This window comes from Phacochoerus africanus, chromosome 9 (assembly GCF_016906955.1).
Source record: "Phacochoerus africanus isolate WHEZ1 chromosome 9, ROS_Pafr_v1, whole genome shotgun sequence".
NCBI classification, from domain to species: Eukaryota; Metazoa; Chordata; class Mammalia; order Artiodactyla; family Suidae; genus Phacochoerus; species Phacochoerus africanus.
The window spans coordinates 91,278,231-91,288,424 of NC_062552.1; positions in this window are offsets into that span (position 1 = coordinate 91,278,231).

Genomic DNA, 10,194 nt, shown 5'->3' on the forward strand with positions numbered 1-10,194 from the left:
TACAGGCTGTACCTGTGGCCCTAAAAAAGCAAACAAAGAAAAGAAAAAAAAGAAAGAAAGAAAGAAAGAAAAGGAGATGAGATTTGTGGTTACCAGAGGTGGGAGAGGGATGGGAGTGAGTTGGAGGTGGGTGGTGAGGGGAGAATTGGATGAAGACAGTCAAAAGTTACAAACTTCCAGCTATAGGATAAATAAGTACTAGGCATATCATATACAACTTGATACATATAATGAACGCTGCTGTATATTATATGCAGATGTTATTAAGAGAATAAATCCTAAGAGTTCTCATCACAAGAAAAACATTTTTTTCTATGTCTTTAATTTTGTATCTATATAAGATGGTGGATATTCACTAAACTTATTGTGGTAACCATTTCATGATATATGCAAGTCAAATCATTATGTACACTTTAAACTTATACAATGCTGAATGTCAATTATATCTCAATAAAACTAGAAGAAAAAATATATATACCACCTATAAGATGAAGATTCAGAAAGTCTAAGGAGGGAGTTCCCATCGTGGCTCAGTGGAAACGAATCTGACTAGCATCCTTGAGGACGCAGGTTCAATCCTGGCCTTGCTCAGTGGGTTAAGGATCCGGCATTGCCATGAGCTGTGGTGTAGGTTGCAGACACGGCTTGGATCCGCAATTGCTGTGGCTGTGGTGTAGGCTGGCAATTGCAGTTCCAATTTGACCCCTGGCCTGGGAACTTCCATATGCCACGGGTGCAGCCCTAAAAACACAAAAAGACCAAAAAAAAGAAAGTCTAAGGAGAGGTTGACCATGTGAATTTTCCAAACTCTGCGTGGTTCTCAAGGTCCCAGTTTATGGGTATGAAAAATGCATCTGTTGGCCTTGCAAATATGAATACAAAGGAAAAGTCATGAAACTTCCTTTTTAATAAAAAGCCTGTCTTCTCCTTTCTAGGACAGAAGATATAAAATAAACAGTATAAAAACTTGTGTTTAAAGACTTCAGATACTTAAGTTGCAAAGAGTTGCCCTGGCTGGCTACCAGGTTGTAATTTTTCTCTGTGCAGCAATAACCAAAAGGAATGCCAGTCTAGAAGCAAGATGAGGGGCAGAGCGCTCTCAGTCAGTTCCAGATATACAGGCCAAGCTTTCGTGTCCAAAGCACATTGCTGTCCCTCCTGTATTTAGAAGAAATTCAACTTTGGTTGTCTGCCAGGCACCGAGCAGTGGCCAGACATCAGTATTTCTTCAGATTTGGAAGCGAATCTTGATTGTTTTTTCCCAAGTCGGCACAAAGCTCAGATAACCAGCTGCAGTTCTTGGAATGGATTAAGACGTGAACTCTGTTCAGCACTCCCAGGCTATCTGGAAGCCAGAAAAGTATATTTATGGGAAAAGAGGTTTATAGAAATATTTTCTGCTGACACACATGACGGAGTTGGGAATAGCATCATCTCGTGTCAGTGGATGATACCAAATTAGGTGGGGTTGCTAACACCCCAACTTGTGAGAACTGCAATCACGACAACACTTTTAAATTGGCCTTGACACATTTTTTAAAAGTGACCCATACTGAAAATACAAGATGAAAAATGGCTCACCAGAGCTATGGTGGAAAAAAAAAACAAATGAGATTTTCCAAGTGAGCAACCATATCACAAATACAGAATTAGTCAGCAGTAGAGAAACTATTGGGAAAACAAATCCCCAAACCCCATTGTGTTGGAATGTTAATGAGGAAGAGATAAGCAAAACTCCTGAATACTTTTCCCACATAGGGCCTTGGTCAGGCCTTCCCTGGAAAATACTCCTTTCTAGTTTGGGCCTTGATAATTTGGGAAGTCTATCTAAAAAGAAAAAATGTTGGAGTTCCCATCGTGGCTCAGTGGTTAAAGAATCTGACTAGGAACCATGAGGTTGCGGGTTCGATCCCTGCCCTTGCTCAGTGGGTTAATGATCCGGCGTTGCCGTGAGCTGTGGTGTAGGTTGCAGACTTGGCTCAGATCCCGAGTTGCTGTGGCTCTGGCGTAGGCCGGCGGCTACAGCTCTGATTAGACCCTTAGCCTGGGAACCTCCATATGCCACAGGAGCAGCCCTAGAAAGGGCAAAAAGACAAAAAGACAAAAAAAAAAGATAAAATGTTCCCTGAAAAATGTTAGTGATTTATGAGATTGGGGAGGTGGGTTCCTCTGGGAGAAAAGTTATGCTAATTAGAATTATTTAAACTGCAGGAAGAAAACTCGGAAACAACTTTAGAATGGTCTTGAAATATTCAGGGTGTGATTACATAGAGAGTGCTGAATATCTTTTTCTCTTTTCCACAGAAGACACAACTGGAAATCAAGAGGTAAACATGCAGTAATTTGAATTTAGATCTAATGCTGTGTTTGCTTGAGGTGGATTAGTGGACTGGTAACTGGGTATAGGAGCTGGAATGTACGGACCATGGACTCTGGAGCCAGACTGTTCGGGTTCAGATCTCAGCTTGGCCACTTAATATCTGTAAGCCTTATTTACTCACAACCTGCCTCAATTTCTCCATCTAGGAAGTGGAAGGTCGATACCGTCTGCCTCATAGGGTCGTGGGGAGGATCGTATGAGATGTTATAGGCAAAGCCTCAAGAGGTATGTGATTACTGGCTGGTCACTAAGGATGGTAAAACTTCCAGAAGGGGCTACTGGTGGGGGGATCCTCAAATCTTTCTTTTCCTAGACTGTCTCAAAATTATGGTTAAATTTATAGTTCTGGAGTTCCCATTGTGGCTCAGTAGAAATGAATCTGACTAGTATCCATGGATGCAAGTTCAATCCCTGGCTCAGTAGGTTAAGGATCCAGTGATGCCATGAGCTGTGGTGTAGGTCCCAGATGTGGCTCAGATCTGACGTTTCTGTGGCTGTGGTGTAGGCCAGCGGCTACAGCTCTGATTCAACCCCAGCCTGGGAACCTCCATATGCCGAGGGTGTGGCCCTAAAAGGAGGGAAAAAAAAAAAAATTCTAATTTGAGTCAACTCTGAATAACATATGGTGTCTATGCTAAACATCTCACACAAGACTTCAGCCATCATTTCAAAACTGCCTCGCTCTATCACACTCTTTTATCACAAAATTATACATTTTATGCACCCAGCTGTGCAGGTGATACACATATGCCATCACCACATGGACTGCAAGCTTGGGCATGGCTCATGGGAATAGCTGCTCTTTGGCCTTTTGAGATTGCAGAGGTTTTATCAAGTAATCTTCATATCATACCTTGGTATATATTCACCCCTAAATTTTGGGTTAATGAGCCAATTTAACTCAGTTCAAATAAATTTCATTCAGTTCAACTAACCATTATGGAGGACATGTGCTAGGCCCTTAGGAAAACGAATGACTCTTGATCTCTGCCTTTAGAGACTTCACAGTCAAACAAGAAAGAAGAAGCAAAAATACTTAAAATATCATGTGATCAAAGACATATTTCAGATACAAACTGCCATGGAAGCATAGAGCCTGACTGATGATTTTTGTATAGGAATCACCAAAGGCTCACAGAAGCCCGGACACTTGGGTGGGCTTTGAAGAAAGAGTGGAAGGGAGAGAATTTATCAGGTGACACGGAGGTCTTGAGAGTGACAGCTTCTATTGGGCCCAGAAACCGGAGTTTTATTATTGCTACCATTATTATTATCGTTATACATTACCATTTTTATTTTGCCTAAGTCATATTCATAGCAACTGTGAAATTTCTAGATCAACATGCACATGAAACAGGATTTGAGGCAACAAGAACTCAGAAGCCATGGGTTTAAGTTGTACCTCCACTTTGCAGAAAAATTTCAAAAGCACCCCTAACAACTCAGAGTAAGAATCCTGGTGTGAGTGCGTGTCTATATATTTATTTTTAGCCATTCTTACATATTTGGACCAAGGCCATTTCTAAACGGTAAAATAGTAAATGGTCAGAGCACGATGTCCTGTCTGTGATAACTGGAAGAAGAGGCACTCTTTCCGAGAACCCCATTTGGAAGGGTTCTGGTCATTTCCATTCAAATCATAGGAGTGTGTGAGAAGCAGGCGCTCATCCCTGTTTATCTCTATGTCCAAACTGGTGACACCATCAAACGCTACACATCAGGAGGGAACCTTCAGAAATCTCACCCCTCTGCATGCTGCTGTGGTTTCCATGATAGGACCGATAGGAGAAATGATAAGAGAGAAAGGAGAGCATGGAGGAGGACACAGGTATCCTGCAGAGTCAGGACACCCGGTGACGCCAGGGCTCTCTCCGAATCTCTCCCCAGGCAGTGGGGTTGTTCTCTCAGTGATGTTTTCTTCAATAAAAAGAAATGAATCCTGTTATAAGTCCGGCCCTTCTGGGGTTGCAAGGAGGGCAGTGGTGGTGCCACCAACCAGGCCTGTCCCCGCCCAGCAAGCTCGGGATCCTGAGGGGACAAAGCTGCATGTCTGTCCCTGGGCACCAACACATCTCTGGAATGGCCAACAGCCCAGGCACCATGAACAGGAAGGCTTTATTTTCAGAGCTGGGTGGGAGAGAAGCAGCTGAACGAGGAGTGTTCAGTGCTTTGCTATGGTGCAAGGTCAGGGCTTATTTTCAAAGCAAGTGACAGATTGTTCTTTGTCCATCTGTAGCTAAATGACACCCGCGGCCCCAGGAGGAATAGTTGGTGCCCGTCACGAGACGCCACGCCCTCCTCACATGCTTGTGTCAGGCTCTAAAAGGAGCCTGATGAGCCAGCCTGCCGCCCTGCCCCTGACCTCTGGCCACCAACTCTGCTTTTCCCCTCTTCTTTCTTTGGTGTCTGGTTTCACAGACGCCGAATAAAAACCTTATTGATTCAGCATTTGAAGTCATTGGAGCTGAACTAACTGAAGTTTTCCTTTGCAATATCTTAGCAAAGGGCTTGATAAATAAACAAAGATAAAAAGCTGTTAGAGGAAGAGGGGATTTAATCCAATTAAAATAATAAATGTATCAAAAAGACTAAGTGGGGTTGCCATGTTCACATTTTGTAGTCGATAGGTTTTATATTTTGGGCGGTCTCCAATTGATTGGCACGATGTTGACAAAAATTATGTAATTTAAAAAAAAGGAAGGAAGAGAAAGAAAGATTATAGCTAAGATTATTTAAAACGGCACCGTGGGAGCTCCTGCTGTGGTGCACCGGTGGGACTGGTGGTGTCTTGGGAACACTGGGACATGGGTTTGATCACTGGCCCAGCACAGTGGGTTAAGGATCTGGTGTTTTCCCAGCTGCACTTAGGTCAAGACTGTGGCTCAGGTCTGATCCCTGGCCCAGGAGCTCCGTATGCCTTGGGGCAGCCAAAAATGAAAAACAAAACAAGACAAAAACAGCACTGTGATTGATTAGCAATGTCTGTGCTGGGCTCAAAGGAAGACACAGGAGTGATAGTAAATAGGCCAGGTATTTGCTTCCTTAATTGTGCTCAAGTTGTTTTTTGAAAAGGAGCTGTGCAAAAAATAAACAAAATGAAAGCACATAACATGAATTAAGCATTTATTGTGTTCTAGGTCTATGCTAGATACTGTAATTAATCTTTTCATCTGATGCTCATTGCACTCTGAAAAATAGTAATGATCCTCCCATTTTACAAATGGGGAAATTGAATCCTATAGAGGTTAAGTTGACAAAGTCCAGATGGCCAGTTGGTAGCAGAGTCAGGTTGGAAATTTGGGGTTGGCTGATGCCAAAGTCCATTGTCCTTTCAATTAAAATAAAAAAGACCTCTAGTTGACAACGCATTAAATGAATCAGTATGTTAAAAGGTTTCGGCATGTATGGGAACTTTTTTTTTTTTTGGCTGCATCTGAAGCACATAGAGGTTCTTAGGCTAGAGATCAGAGCTACAGCTGCCAGCCACACCCACAGAAACACAGGATCTGAGCTGCATCTTCCACCTACAACACAGCTCAGGGCAATGCCAGATCCCTGACCCTAAGAGCGAGGCCAGGAATCAAAACCTGTATCCTCATGGATCCTAGTTGGATTCGTTTCTGCTGCACCACAATGGGAACTCCTTATGGGAACACTTCTAATTGAAATAGTTTAAGTGGAGGTAAAATGGAAATAATTTTAAAAAATACTAACTTAATTCAAAAGAAGACAGAAAAAGAGAAAAAGGAATGAAGACAAGAAGTGACAACTGGAAAAGAACTTAGACTTAAATCCAATATATCAATAATTACACCAAATGTAAATAGTCTAAACCACCCCCAGTAAAAGGCAGAGATTATCTGAGTGAAAAAGTTAGATCCAACTCTATGCTACCTATCAGAAACACACTTTAAATATAAAGACACAGATAGTTTTAAAAGATATAGAAGAATAAATCAAAAGAATGCTGAGGCAGACTTTAAAAACAAGAAAAATTACCAGGAATAGGGAGGTGCATTATATAATGATTAAAAAATTTTTATTATGAAGACATCACTTGTGATGGAACATGATGGAGGATAGTGTGAGAAAAAGAATGTACATACACATGTGTGACTGGGTCACTTTGCTCTCCAGTAGACAATTAATAGAACACTGTAAACCAACTATAATGGAAAAAATAAAAGCATTAAAAAAAAAAGGAGAGGAGACCTAATAATTCTAAATGTGTATGTACCCAATAACAGAGCCTCAAACTATCTAAAATAAAAACTGATAGAAGAAAGAGAGGAGTCTACAATTGGAGATTTCAAAACTCTTCTCTCAGTAGCAAGCTAGAATGAGCAGACAAAGAAGACAGAAAAGCAGTAAGGATAGAGAAGACCAAAACAAAACTATTAACCAACTTCACTTAAATGACTTTTAAAGGATATTCCACCCAGTAGTGGATACCCATTCTTTTCAAGTGCACATGAAATATGCCCCCACTCTCATCTGGACCATAAAAGAAATCTAGAAAATTAAAAGGAATTGAAATCAAAGTATGCTTTCTAAACACAGTGAAATTAAACTAGAAATCAATAAAAGAAAGATATCTGGAAATATCCCATGGGTCAAAGAAGAGATCACAAGGGAAATTAGAAAATATTTTGAATTGAATGAAATAGTCAAAAATGCTGACATTTTACAAAATCCAGCTGGTCTGAATTAGTGTGGTTTGCCTACAGGTTTTAAGGAAATGTGCCACTGGGGCAATTTTATTAAAATACAGGAGCAAGGACACTGTGCTCCCATCAGTCTTGAAAATGAAGAGCAGATGGGTAACGTCTGTACAGCGCCCTCCCCTCCAGCTCCCACTCCTCCTGCCGCCGTGGCACATCCCTGGTTTCAGATCACAAGGGAACACAAACACAATGGAATTTCATTCCAGACACCATGCGAACAGTGAGTATTTCTGGAAGAGCATCTTGCCTGTGATACAATCACTGTGCAGTGAACCAAGAGGCAGGAGGCTCTCACCACACTGAGCAGGAGTCAGCTATCTTCCTGGCTCTAGGTTAGACACCTTCATATAACAACCCCAAGCATGAGCCCTGTGTGAAATCCATTCCATCATCATTGGTGAGAGAGGCAGAATGGGGCTTATGCAACAGGAAAAACTACTTAAGCATGGGGATATTTAGATTACATGTTCTTTTTTTATTGTTTCTTTTTTTCTTTTTAGGGGTCAGATCAGAGCTGCAGCTACAGGCCTACGCCACAGCCACAGCAACGCCAGATCTGAGCCACATCTGTGACCTATGCTTCAGCTTGCGGCAAGACAGATTCTTAACACACTGATTGAAGCCAGGGATCAAACCTGCATTCTCATGGATACTAGTCAGGTTCTTAACCCACTGAGTCACAATAGGAACTCCTAGATCACATGTTCTTTTTTTTTTGCCTTTTTTTTTTTTTTTTTAAGGGTCACTCCTGTGGCATATGGAGGTTCCCAGGCTAGGGGTTGAATCGGAGCTGCAGCTGCTGGCCCACACCACAGTCACAGCCATGCAGGATCCAAGCTGCGTCTTGTGACCTACACCACTGCTCATGGCAATGCCAGATCCTTAATCCACTGAGCAAGGCCAGGGATTAAACCTGCGTCCTCATGGATACTAGTCAGATTTGTTAACTGCTGAGCCACGATGGGAACTCCCTAGATTACGTGTTCTTAATAGTAATCACAACATTTATGTACTGCTCACTCTCTTCCAGGCATTATCTCTTTGGATCTTACAGTAACCCTGTGAGGTAGATGCATTCTTTTCTTTTTTTTTTTTTTTGGTCTTTTTGTCTTTTTGTCTTTTTCTAGGGCTGCTCCTGTGGCATATGGAGGTTCCCAGGCTAGGAGTCTAGTCAGAGCTATAGCCTCCAGCCTATGCCAGAGCCACAGCAATGCCAGATCCGAGCCTCATCTGCAACCTATACCATAGCTCACGGCAACGCCAGATTCCCAACCCACGGAGCAAGGCCAGGGATCAAACCCACAACCTCATGGTTCCCAGTTGGATTCGTTAACCACTGAGCCATGACGGGAACACCAAGATAGATCCCTTCTATAGAGGTGAGACTGAAGCACAGCAAGATAGATAAATTACTTAGACTTCCATAACCAGCAAGTGGACTGAGCTTGGATCCCATTCACAGTTTGCTCTGGCAGCTGAGGGGTTCAGGAAGCGTCATGTTGAAATCCATGGTCTGTGAATCCCCACAAGGACCCCTGAGAAAGGCCTCGTAGTCAAATGGGGTAATGGCACTGGAGGCCAGCGCCTGCAGAGGAACTGACAGAGGCCCAGAGAGGTTAAATGACTTACCCATGGTTGTTAGGCTGTTCTGGCAGATCTCAAGCTAGGCCTCAGCTCTTCTAATTCCCAGGCCAGAACCCTTTGCATCACACAATGCTGCCTCCCCCACCTGGGAGCCCTGGGAGAATCACTCATATTTCTTACATCCTGGTATATATGCTTCCCAAAGCACCAGTGTGACCAGCTGTAGATGCAGGTATGGCTGTAATGAACCGAGCAGAGGTAACATGACCGGACACTGTTCAGAGAGCTGCCAAGTATGAGGAAGGGGGAAGGGATAGAGAATTACTGGGTTATGTGGGTCTGTAGGATACAGATGTGGTCAGAGAGGCTCAGCTCATCTGTGTGACCTCAGGCAAGTTACTTAACTTCCTGGAGCCTCTATTTCCTTGTCTAACAAATTGGGGTAAAGACACTAACAGCCTCAGGGAGTCAGTGTGAATATTAAAGGGGCCAATGCACATACCCAGTCCTGGCACATGGGAAGTACAAAGGCAATGTTGGCACATTTTCTAAAAAGTGGCTGCTTGTGTGTGCATTCCCATAACATCTGAAAGAAAAAAACAACAACCAGTTTTTCTCTTCCCTTCTTACCCTCTTGAGAGTGCTGGTTTCTACCCTTGTGTCCTTCCTAGGTGCTCACCAGCCTGGGGGCTTTGAGACATTTGCTTGTCAGGGCCTGTCCTCACAGTCCAGCTCAGAGCCTCTCTCTGCTTTTAATACACACCCAGCATTTAGAATATTCCTCTCTGGATCCAGAGAGGGTGCGTCTAGCAGTGCATTCTTTACAAAGATCAAAAATGGGAGAATTCCATCAGAATGCTTCATAGAATATGCATGCATGTATATTTGGCAGAGGGGACAAGAGTGCCTATAAAAAGAAGCTTGCTTTTTTGCTTCCTAGTTCTGTACATTCAGCGTCTTCTGGAGAGGGTTAGGGCTCCACGTGAGACTTTTAGAGATAACATCTCTGGAGTCTGCCTTGAGATCTGTAGGGAATTATCTTTAAGGCTCCCACCTCTTCCATTAGCAGCATCCAAAGCTGCCCATTGGACAAACGAAATGCTAGAATTCCATTCCCTTACACCAGAATGCTAGAAATGAGCTCTTGGCAATATGTATCAAGAGCTCTAAAATTCTTTCTCCACTGGGATCCTTTTTAATTTTTAAATTTCTTATTTTTCAGTCAAACATCTCTATTATTTATTTATTCACTTATTTATCTTCCCCATGCCTGCAGCATGCAGAAGTTCCTGTGCCAGGGATCAAAACTGAGGCACAGTGGTAACCTGATCCACAGCAGTGACAAACAAGATCCTTAACTGCTAGGCCACGAGGGAACTCCCCCTTTTAGTTTTTTTTTTTTTTTTTAAGATGGACATGGCTTTAAAAATATTGACCTTATTTTGAGGTGCAATTTAGCACAGTGAACAAAAAAAGAACTCTTAAAAAATGTAGATGGCTAGCTGG